Consider the following 12,091-nt stretch of genomic DNA (forward strand, 5'->3'; position numbering starts at 1 on the left):
GTTCACAGTTTCAGACCAATGGGGACCAACACACATCTCATAACCATCCCTATCAGTTCCAGTCGATGCATTAAAATCCTCCAAGACGAAAAGTGTATCTTGCCTGGAGAACTGAACAACCACAGACTCAAGCGTGGCATAGAATGCATCCTTCACGGTGAGATCACTCGCCTCAGTCAGAGCAAATGCAGAGACTAGGGAAATGACACCGAAAGAGTGATGAATCCTTTGTCTCATAATATGCTCGTTGACCGGTGTTACCTCAATTATCATTGGAGTCAGCTTATTGGACACAGCTACAGCAACTCCTTGTCCATGATAACCATCAGAGTGACCAGACCAAAAGTAGGTGTAACCACCTGCCATGATCTCACCGCAATCCATTCTCCGAACCTCAGAGAGAGCTGCAATACCAATGCCCAAACACTTGAGCTGAGATGATAACATGGACAGGTGCTCATCTTCTCTTCGGAATTGGACATTCCAGGCACCCACCCAAAGGGACCGCCTCAGGTGAACCCAAGGAGACCGCCATGTGGTGGACGACACCTCAGCACCTCAGACACTCACTACTGCAATCTGACCCGGGAATGTTACCCAGTGGTTTCCCTCCTATCATCAAAGATTGGGGGTCCCGAAGGATTTGCCCCAATCCCGTCATCCGGTGAGTTGCCCTGCGAAGGGAAGCTGCACAGGAGGTACTCCCACGGAGTGGGTTTTCAGATGTTTTTATGTTTTGAGAATGTTTTGTGGAATGAAGCGTTTTACGGTGGCCGGAGTGCAAATCCAGCCACCAACCTCCTTGTAAGAAGTAACCCAACTGCAGGAGGATATCCGCAGACACAGATGGGTGCTAGATATGGATAGCCGTTGGCTCACAAGGAACTCCTCCACCCTTTGACAGGTTTTGTTTTTAATCCTGCTTTGTGTCCATATCCAAACACCCTCCTCACCAGAAAACCTGGTGGGGGGGGGGGACGGTTTAGTCGCCGACAACCCGACCATGGAACAGATTAGTACAGGTTTACATGATACTTGTGGCAAGTCACAGATCTGATCTGGCCTGACCTGACAACCCCACCCCCCAATACGCAAAAAACCCAACCCCATCCCTTTCCCTTCCACACATCCCCTCATGTTTCTGTTCCTCACTTTTTTCCTTCTCTCTTCCACCCCTCTTGGCTCCTGCTCCCCTTGCTGTGTGTTTCTGTGTGTTAGCTCTCATGCGAGCCTCAAGAATGTAGACAAAAATAATAATAATAATCATAATATGAGCTCAATTATAAGAAACTTCGACACAAGAAGAGGCCATTTGGTGCATTAAAGCTTGCAATAGTATTGCTATCCTGTGGTTGTTTGTCAGTGCTCTCTCCTTTCAAATGCTGAGCATCAAGCAAGGAGGCAGGAGATAACATTTTTTAAGTCTTTGGCATGACTTGATCATAATAATTCGAACCACCGACCTCCAACTCAGAGCAGACACGCTAACCATAACACCACCGAGGCTCGTGAAATATTGCTTGCTTTGATGCCTTCACAGGCCCAATAACTACGATGACGAAGGATGCACTCCAACATACAAATATGCGTACTCATTTCATTGCATTTCTATCATAGATTGTTAAATCATGTTTGTTTTAAGATCAGTATTGTTGATATACAGTATATTTCTGCAGGGCACTGTGCTTTCTTCTCCTCTTTGCCCCTTCAGTAGAGCAAGCAACCATTTTTTTAACAATAAATTTCCCCCATTTTCGTCTTACCAATAGATCTAATTACTAGTCCAGTAGATTTAGCCCCAGAATGGCTGAACCTGAAACAAATTGCAATAGTTTTTTTTATTGCTGGATCTTGTTCAGGGGGTCACTCTGAATGTCCCAATATAAAATAGGACAAAATAGGACCACCGGAAGTGCCCTAATTTGCATAAATTCAAAATGGCCGCCATTGAGCACTTGGGGGGCTGATATCTCCTAAACGGTGCGTTTTAGACCCCATAAATGTATTATTAGCAGATGGGAAAGTGACCCCAAGAAATCCAAATATGTCGTCAAAATTTGTATATGACGTCATATATGTCAGAAATGACGTAATAGGCATCATATATGACGTCATAGGTGTTAAACAAATTCAAATCAAATTCAAAAGAGTTTATTTTCCCTTATCATATAGTATACATCGGGATTGACAAATAAACAATGCAACACAACATGGAACACCACAAACCCCCTCCCCCACATCAGGGTAACCTACACCAGCACATTTCACCTAAGGTAAATGGACTCAACGGCCAGGTGACTTTGTTCAGGTGATCATGAGTGTATCTGTACAATACATCAAATTTATGCGGCTATTTTTACACTGTGGGCATGACTGATTTCATTTAGCATGCTTTGTGTAGTGACTGCTGTAGAGTGTACTGTGTATATGGTGTTTGGTTCAGATTGTTTGTGTGGGGTATTAGACGTCATATGTACGCGCATAGCATTACGTAAACTACTTGACTGATTTTCGTGGAATTTAGCATAGCTTTGACAATATCCTAAAAACTAATTTTCCATCCACAGGGCGACATCTACACCATGGATGACACAAAGTGTGCCATGTGCGAGAAACAGCTTGATGATGGCCGACAAACGTTTACTTTGACAGAGAAGGGTGCCCATAGTGTGAGGGAAGCTGCAAAATCAAGAGGAGTTGCCATCAACGTGATGGTGGGGCAGAAGTTCCACTCTGAATGCAGACTAGACTTTTGCAACAAGAAATCTATACAGTTTTCGTTAAAACGAAAGTTTCGGGAGGAGCCAGAGCCGCCAAGTCGCCGTTCTAGTGAACCCATATTTAACTTTTTGAACACTGCTTCCTTTGTGGGATGTCAGCAGACACCAACTCTGATGATTCTTACCCTGTTAGAACGTGGGACTTCCAGAGGTCTATCTTTAAAGCATGCGACCAAAGGCCCTCAAACGATCCTTGGGCAGAGAAAGTTTGGGGACGTTTGGCATCTTGCATTGACCTTCACGTGGCAGATGCCATTTACCACATAGTTTGTAGTGTAAACTTCAGAACAGGGAAGCAAATACCACTCCGTTACAGAAGATGGGTGAAAACGGCATCAAGACCCAAAGCGCAGATGGTGATGCTGATGTCTTGATTGTGAAAACGGCTGTAAGGTGTTCAACGTCTGCTTGTACGCAACTAATAGGAGAAGATACAGATCTTCTTGCACTGTTGTGTTTCTATTGCGGTGATGATTACAAAGGACTTGTCTTCAGGTCAGAACGCAAGTGTGGGGAGAAGGAGGTGAAGAGGAGAGTCTGGGACATTGTTTGCCTCAAGAAGCAGTTGGGGAAAGAATTGTGTAGTCTCTTGCCAGTGATCCATGCCACTGCTTGATGCGACACAACATCCAGGATATTTGGGATAGGGAAAGGAGCGCCCGTGAAGAAATCCCAAAATCATCTTGAGTTTAAGTCGCAAATTCTAAAGTTGGCTCAAGAAGGGTTGGGGGTAGAGGACGTAGATAAAGCAGGAGAGAGCGCTCTTGTCTTTCTATGTGGTGGAAAGATGGAAGAAAGCCTGGATGACCTGAGAGCCAGGAAGTTCTCGGAAAAGGTGGCTACCAGTGCTCGCAGTGTCCAAGTACAGACGCTACCTCCAACATCCAACGCAGCAAGATATCACTCACAGAGGGTTTACTATCAAGCCCAGGTTTGGATGGGGAAAGAAGAACTGAATCCAATGGATTGGGGGTGGCATTTGTCAGATGGTCGAATGCAGCCAAGCAAGATGGACTTGCTTCCTGCACCGAAATATCTGTTGAAAATAATCCGGTGCCAATGCAAGGGTGATTGTGACACCCTACGTTGCAGCTGTCGGAAAAATGGCTTAGAGTGTTCACCATCATGCACGGGATGCAAAGGGACATCATGCACTAATAAGGGGGATGTTGCCACCGATATTGATTCAGACTAAGTAAAACCTCATCATGTGAATAAGCCAGGACATGTAAAGGACAGGCTCTGTGGAGGTATACATTTGAATTTGAAAATGTACAAGGCATAGCTCATGAAACATATTTTAGACTAGGATATTTCCAAAGAACGTCATACATGTACTTCCTACAAAAACATTGAGGAAAACATAAATTTAATATAAATTATATCAATGACGTCATCAATGACGTCATTTCTGACATATATGACGTCATATACAAATTTTGACGACATATTTGGATTACTTGGGGTCACTTTCCTATCTGCTAATAATACATTTATGGGGTCTAAAACGCACCGTTTAGGAGATATCAGCCCCCCAAGTGCTCAATGGCGGCCATTTTGAATTTATGCAAATTAGGGCACTTCCGGTGGTCCTTTTTTGTCCTATTTTATATTGGGACATTCAGAGTGACCCCCTGAACAAGATCCAGCAATAAAAAAACTATTGGAATTTGTTTCAGGTTATAGTGTAATTCTACTGGACTAATCCCTTTTTATGTTGTTGAGTTCTTCCAGTGTTGTCAGATATTCTTTAACGAAATGCCTGGGTCCATTGTGCATCGGATATAAAAACCTGTTGTTGGCTTGGCGGTTATGGTGGTGGCTTGGGATCCTATGATCCTGAGTTCAAGCTCTGTTGAAAGCTGAATTAACACCAGGGAGTTGACTCAGCCTGTCTCCTTCTGAGGTTGGTGAAATGAGTATCAGTGCAGCAGCCAAAAGGCTGCACACGAAGGGAAGGGGTTCCCATCGTGTGCTGCCTTTTTGGCTGCTGGTTACATCATTGGTTCGGGGCATGGCTCTGCCACTGATGCAGTGCAAGGGAAGGGGTATTGATGGATTTATTAAAAAATCTAGCATTGGTATGGTGCAGGCGTGATGGGCCAAATGGCCTCCTGCTGCACATAAAAATTTCCTTGTAAATCTTTATAACGTCAAACCACTCACTCACTGATTGACTGATAATAATGTTTGGTACCTTCCGGTGAGGGAGAAAGCTTAAATTTTGCGTGCCGACGGACATCGAAGCCAATACACTGGGAAAAATCATAGAACCATCCGAAGTGTCTGCAAATGAAAATATAAATAAATGAAAAAAAATAAATGAAAAACAAATGCAGGTGAGCAACCTGAGACAATGGGAAATAACTCCCACAGTTCGTTATTGCTTTCAATGTGTAAGCATACCCCGCCAGTATATAGATGCAGCGTCGATGCACTTGGTAGCCTTGTTGAACTGAGAGATTCTTAGCCATCCTCTTTCCCCATCCCGATCGCTCCTGGAGCCATTCATTTGAGAGTTGCTGGGGAATGAGGGCAATTTTTCAGACTAATAAAGATATCCATTTGCAGAAAATAAAAAGTTCAAAGTCTGCACAGTGGATGGAGATTGAAATGGGAAATTTTTATTTGTTGCTTATGATGGAATTATTTTTTCTTACAATGACTTACCAGATTCACTTACTGCAGAAAATAAGGTATTGAGTGCTTTGGCTGGGACAAAACTTTCTGGGATTTGATGGTCAATGACAAGGGAGAACCAAAGCATTCCAATTTCACAGAAAGAATATAATCATTTATTTTGTAAAAAATATGAATTGTGAGTTCAGATTTTCTGAAGTACATTGCATTTTTCCAGTAAACCTTGATGAGAGCAACTGCACAAACTGATTGTGCTCGCTGGAAACACTGAGCATTTTCTTCCAATCATAGCCAGGATATAGGGCTTGCATGAACCTTCTGTGTTCTGATTGGAGGACATTTATTTGTTCTTCTTGAAGAAATCAAGTAGATATAAATGGCCTATTTGGCATTCCCATTTGAGCACAGTTTATGATCACAACTTTAAAGCTCGTATACAGTGTTGATTATTCCATTGTCCCATACTCTCCTTATCCTACATGGGATGCAAGTGAATGCTCCTGCGCAAGTCTTGGGAAGTGCAACATAAAGTAGAGTGAAGTCGTTTGCACACCATCACAAATCCCCACACTTCCTGCCTAAAGCAAATTTGAAAGATATACATGTATGTCGAGGGAAGCATGAAGCACCCTCCCTTTCCATGGGATGGTTTCTCTGTATGCAACTTAAACACTGGGACTGAAAATTCGCTTCTCAGCTTCTACTGGACGAAACTGGCTGCAAGTTTTACAAGAAAATCCTTTGTATGTCGAGGTAGCATGTTCCAAATTTCAGCAACGACCATTTCCGCATTCTTGAGTTCTTAATGAAAACCCTCGAAATTAACATAGGTGTCTGTCAGTCTGTCCGTCCATCCAAAATGTGTTGGCGCTCATATCTCAAAGGCTATACATTGAAATGAGCTGAAACTTGGAATATACATCAGCCAATACGTCTAATTAATGGCATTCAAAATAAATTCCACCTAAGTGCCATAGTGTTTGCTTTTTTGCGAGTTTTTGCTCGCTGTGGCGAACACCCAAAAGTTGAACGTAGAAAAAATTTGACTGGCAGTAAAATAGTTAAACATGAGGGCTCTTAACTTATGAACTTTTCTGGAGCATAACTTGATTTCTCCGAAGAACACAAGGGTAATACAGCATGCACACGAGATTTTTTTGAATGTGCCTTATTTTCTATCATCTGGCATTTTCACAAGCCATGGAATGTCCCTTCTTTTATATTGTTTGGCATTTCTTATAAGCTATGCAATGCCCCTTCTTTTCTATTGTTTTCCACATTGCCCATACCATATAAAGGGGCCTTCTCTATGCCACTGGCATTTTCCCGAAGAATACCATGAAACCCCGACATTCATGGATTCGACATTCACGGACCCCGCATATTGGTGGTTTATAAAATGTGACCTGCTTCTACTGTCACAGCCCCTGCGCTTCAGCTATTCATGGTTTTTGGAGGGTGCACAAAGCATCTCCAGTCAGCCGAGCAAAAAGCAGTTCTAAAACCATCTCCAACCTGCCACGTTTAAGCAGCTTCCAAACAATCTCCAACCAACCGCGCATAAAGCATCTCTAACTCTCCATGCAAAAAGCAGCTCTAAAACCATCTCCAAACAGCCGCGCATAAAGCAGTTCTACGCATGTATAAATTAAATGAAGACCTACCAGGCAGTGGTGTCCTAAGGGTGTCTGGTGCCCAGGAGCAAAATATACTTTTGCGCCCCCCCCCCCACCACTCCAACTCCTTTTCACAAATCCTGAACCCCACTGGCCATAGACAAAGGGAAACTAGGATCTTTATATTAAAATTTCAATTAATTGACCATCATGAGCACTCCACTTGATGCAGTCTGCCAAAACAAAGATGAAGGGAACACGAAATGTCAGTTGAAATATTTATTCAATTCAAAGTTAGAGTGCATAATCCAGGTAGATATTACTTGGCAAACATTACTGAATGTACATTTATCTTCTCCATGTCTGCTCTGTCTATTGGCATCTCAATGTTTGCTGCTTCCCCAATTGTGATGACCACTTTGATTGGAGTTGGAAACCTCGCATGCTGCTGTGACCCGGAGTCAGGCCGGAGAGCTATACTGGGGGAAAGTCTTACCGAGCCAGGCAGGTCAATGGGTAGAAGCCAGAGCCCCACACCAAGAAGACACATCATTGGGGGTAAGAATGTTTTTTTCTTCTCACCTGGTCAAGTCACACCCACCTTCCCAGAAGGTCTCTGAAGAGGATTCGCCGACATAGCGAATCTGCCCCTGAGAAAACTTTACTTGAAATGGTTTGTGATCACGTTCATTCTGTGTGTTGCATTGGAACCTCGCTAGTATTTTAGTTTAATAAAGCTAACATTGAGAAACAAGGGATTTCCTGAGGCATGATATTTCTGCTGATATACTAATATTTGGTGTCACATTATCATGCCGAACACAAATATCCTAATGATCATAATTTTATGAGAATAGCTAAATCCTGGGTGAACTTGTTAAACACACTTGTGTGTGTGTGTGTGTGTGTGTGTGTGTGTGTGTGTGTGTGTGTGTGTGTGTGTGTGTGTGTGTGTGTGTGTGTGTGTGTGTGTCTGTGTGTCTGTGTGTGTGTGTGCGTGTATGCGTCGTTGGTTTGTTATCTCCATATATGGGTTTCAGAAGATGGAACAGAGCCTTCTCAGATCTCAAAGTATCCACCTTCGTGCATGCTTGTACTTATGTGCATGCATGGCTGGATGCTGAAGATGGCCCTACCCTTCTGTTGGGGGGGGGGGGGTTACAATGCTGTCATTATAATCTATAGTCTCATTTGTATTTATTGTAATCCTCTTTTGTGTTGCACATTCCCCTCTCATGCTCCTCTTTTGTTCATGTATCGAACAAAATGTCAGACGATGCACAGTATTTGTTGATCTAACAAAAGCTTTTGACACCATATCTTGAGAAGCCCTTGGGATAATGCTGACTAAGAAGGGAGTCCCACACAAATTTGTCAATGTACTGAAGCAGTTACACGATGGCATGCGTGGACGTGGGTGTGCAGACGGACAGTTCTCCAAATGCTTCCCTACAACGACTGGCATGAAAGCAGGGCTGTGTGATTGCACCAATTCTGTTCATTTTGTTCTTCATGGCAATGTTAAATGAGGCCTTGCACAATTGTGGCGATGGAATTTACATGAAGTTTCGAACATGCAGTGGAATTTTCAATATTTTTATGCTTCGCGCAAAAACTAAAGTCCACCAAAAACTAATTGTATACCAAGTAGAGGCTCGTATAAGAACTAATACATAGAACCATATAACAAGGCAGGAGACAAGAGGGGCGGGAAAGGGAACCACAAAATATTGGGGAACTAGACAATAGGATATCTGTGGAAGGCAGAGGGATGGGGGTGGGGCACACAGGGTAAACAAGATGGTACTGCAGGGACTTTCAGGAAGGAAAACAAGGAATTTGAAGGAGGTTGGTTTGGGGTGCATTAATAGGGGTAGTAAAGATCAATATTCTGGATGGGGAAGATAAGAGATGGTGATGAACAGCTGTTTTGAAGACCTGGAGGGAGGAGTGGGATTGAAGAAAGTGTGAGACTGTTCCAGAGATGGGGAAAAAAGAGAAATGTTAGAGTGAAGGTGAGCAGTGATTCTTGATTTTGACAGTTTCAATAGAAGGGGGTTTTTGGCTGACCTTGAGTGCCCTCAGGAAATATAGGGGGCAGATCACAGACAGAGCAGTGGGGGGGGGAGTGGGAGGTCGGAGTGGAGATGGTATAAGACAGAAAGACCACCGACCTGCCTCCGGTGAGAGAGTGAGAGATCCAAAGACTCAACTTCATCGCAGGAGATACCAATGATCCTACAAGCCTTGGTTTCGACAGCAGGAAGTCGAGCTAGCTGTGAGGCAGGAGCACCATCCCAGACGGGAGAGCAGTACTCCATCAGATTGTCGATAAAAGCTTTGTAAATGGTTAGAAGCTCAGGTGTGCCAAGGAAGGACTCTGCACGACGGAGGATGCCCAGTTGGTGACTGGCTTTGGAGGCCAGTTTGGAGATGTGGTTTTCCCAGGAAATATCGTGGCAGATAGTGAGCCTTGACGAACTCCAGCCTGGATGGGAAGAGGAGATGAGAGAATTCCATTTAGAGTCACATGTTGACTGTGACAGGAGAGCAAGTCCACGAGCCATGAGTGCAGATTGCCTTGGATACCACAATAAGAGAGTTTGGTGAGCAGTGCGGGATGCCAGACCATATTGAAAACTTGCGATATGTCTCGAGAAATGGCTCGGATCTCATGTTTAGCATTTAGGACCTCCATCCATTGTTGAGAAAGCAGAAGTTACATGTCCAGGGTGGAGTGACCTGGTCTAAATCCAAATTGATGATCAGAAATCAAGCCATTGGAGAAGAAGAAGAATTCAATGTCAGAAGTGATGATGGATTCCACGACCTTGTTGATGATTGGGAGCAGGCTGATTGGTCTGTAGTTGCAGGGATCAGTTTTTGCACCGTTTTATGCAGAGTGGTAATGTTTGCTGATTTCCAAGCAGATGGTGGATGAGCTTGAGAAAATGAGAGGGTGAATATAACAGAGAGAGGGTGAGCAAGAGCAGCAGAGCAGGTTTTGAGATCATGAGGGCTGATGCCATCTGGACCGGTTTCAGAATCTGAGTTGAGGTTTGACAGCAAGTTCTCCACCTTGTCAGGAGAAAAGGACACAGAGTCCCAAAACAGCTGGGTGTGACTGGGTAAGGTGGGCACAGAAATTGATGGGTTTGGGACACAAGAATTGGAAGCAAACATGGAGTTTAGGCATTCAGCCTTTTCTCATGCAGTGTCAGCTGTGCAGCCATTTGAGGTAACGGAGGGGGTGGAGGAGGAACATACACCAGCAACAGACTTAAGCAGATGCCACGAGGATTTAGAGGAGGAAGACGGGTTTGATAGTTCAGACTTGAGACTTGAGATGAGATTTGAAAGATGTTGTTTCCTGCCTCTCCTGACGGTAAACAAACACTTGTTCCAAGCTTTGTGAAAGGAACTGAGATTGCCTTTAGTAGGATTTGCCTTCCATGAGGTGAAGGCAAGTTGTTTCAGGACAACTGCCTCACTACAAGCTTCAGTGCACTGTGGAAGATAAAGTAATTATATTCATTTATTCTCAATTATATTAACTTGCTGCTATTATTCACCTGCCAGGATCTACCTTCTCTGCAGCTCAAGGAGCTCTGAGACTGTTTCCCGTTGGGTACTGCTCTATTGACATCCTGACCCACTTGTCTTCTGGCATCAGGTAGCATGTCTTTTCGACTTGTGACACCTGCTGATGAACAGGCCATGAATTAAGTGGAAACATACTCACTGACGTGACTGGGACACTATTGAAATGGCCCTCGTTTGACATTCTTCTCCTATGAGCACTCGCTGCCATTATTGTGAATGAACTTGTGTAAGGGATATCTTTTCTCCTTTAGGAATGGGGTATGGTGATCACATGTAATATAATTATGTAAAATTGTCCTGATAGGACAAAAGGGGGGGATGTGGAAGAAAAATTAATTATGTTCATGTATTCTCAATTATATTCACTTGCTGCTTTTAGTTGAACACAGTGCAGGATAAGATTTTACTTTGTATTTGAGTCAAATTGACTGTCAGTAAAATTTCCCTTTCCCTGACAATGTTTTGACCTACATGCTGATGTGGATGAATATACAAGCAAAATAGAATTGTATCTTACTAAGTCTTATGTGCTTTTATCTTACTGAAGGCCCGGTCACACCTTGACGTTTTAGCCAGCGATGCCAACGTATTAAAATGTATGTAAAACGCTGGCTTACGTTGAACTTTTGATGTTTTTTTTAAAGATTCGGACGTATTCATAGCGACTTGGTCTTATGTATAACGTATTGGTAACGGACACAGAACGTTTCGTTGTGTTACAGATAACTTATACCAACGAATGCTGAACCTGTTGTCGGCCTACACAACCGATGCCCAACGATAGTCTAACTTAGGCATAGCACGTTGCACGCATCGCCGACGATGTCGTGACGTAGCCTATTAAAAGGCTGACGCACAACGATTCGAATCATAACTGCCGTAGAAATGGAAGTGTCAACATCGCGGTCACACCTTGGCAATCTTGCCAACGTATGCCGACCGAAGAAAAATGTGTCTAAAATGTTGGGGCACGACAAATACGGTATGAGTAAGTTTGGTATACGTGAGTACAACGCTAAAGTACGCTATCATACGTCGTAGTAAGTAGAGTACGTCAAGAGATTTTAAACATGTTCAAAATTTTATGACGTACTCGGCGTATGACACACGTTCCGCATGCGATGGGGATAAGTTTTACACACGATATGTGGACGCTTACACACGTCCACAAAGGCTACTTATAAGCAACTCATAAGTCGAAACACATCGCGGTAATGTCTTTTTTATGCGAAATTTATTTCTAACTTATGTTTGACGTGCTTTGAACCAATTCTTTACGTAGTCCCAACACACATCGACGTATGTAGACGTATTCCAATGACGTCTTCCGGTCGACAAAAAAATAAATTAACGTGTTTCTTGCTTACAACTGCCATATAAAGACGTGTTCCCAGCGGTTTTGGGAATTGGTATATAAAAATGCTTCTCATAAAAGGGGAACCCAACAATGTT

Source organism: Eptatretus burgeri, chromosome 18, assembly GCF_056783735.1.
Source record: "Eptatretus burgeri isolate ZD-2024b chromosome 18, Ebu_testis_v1, whole genome shotgun sequence".
In the NCBI taxonomy this organism is placed as follows: Eukaryota; Metazoa; Chordata; class Myxini; order Myxiniformes; family Myxinidae; genus Eptatretus; species Eptatretus burgeri.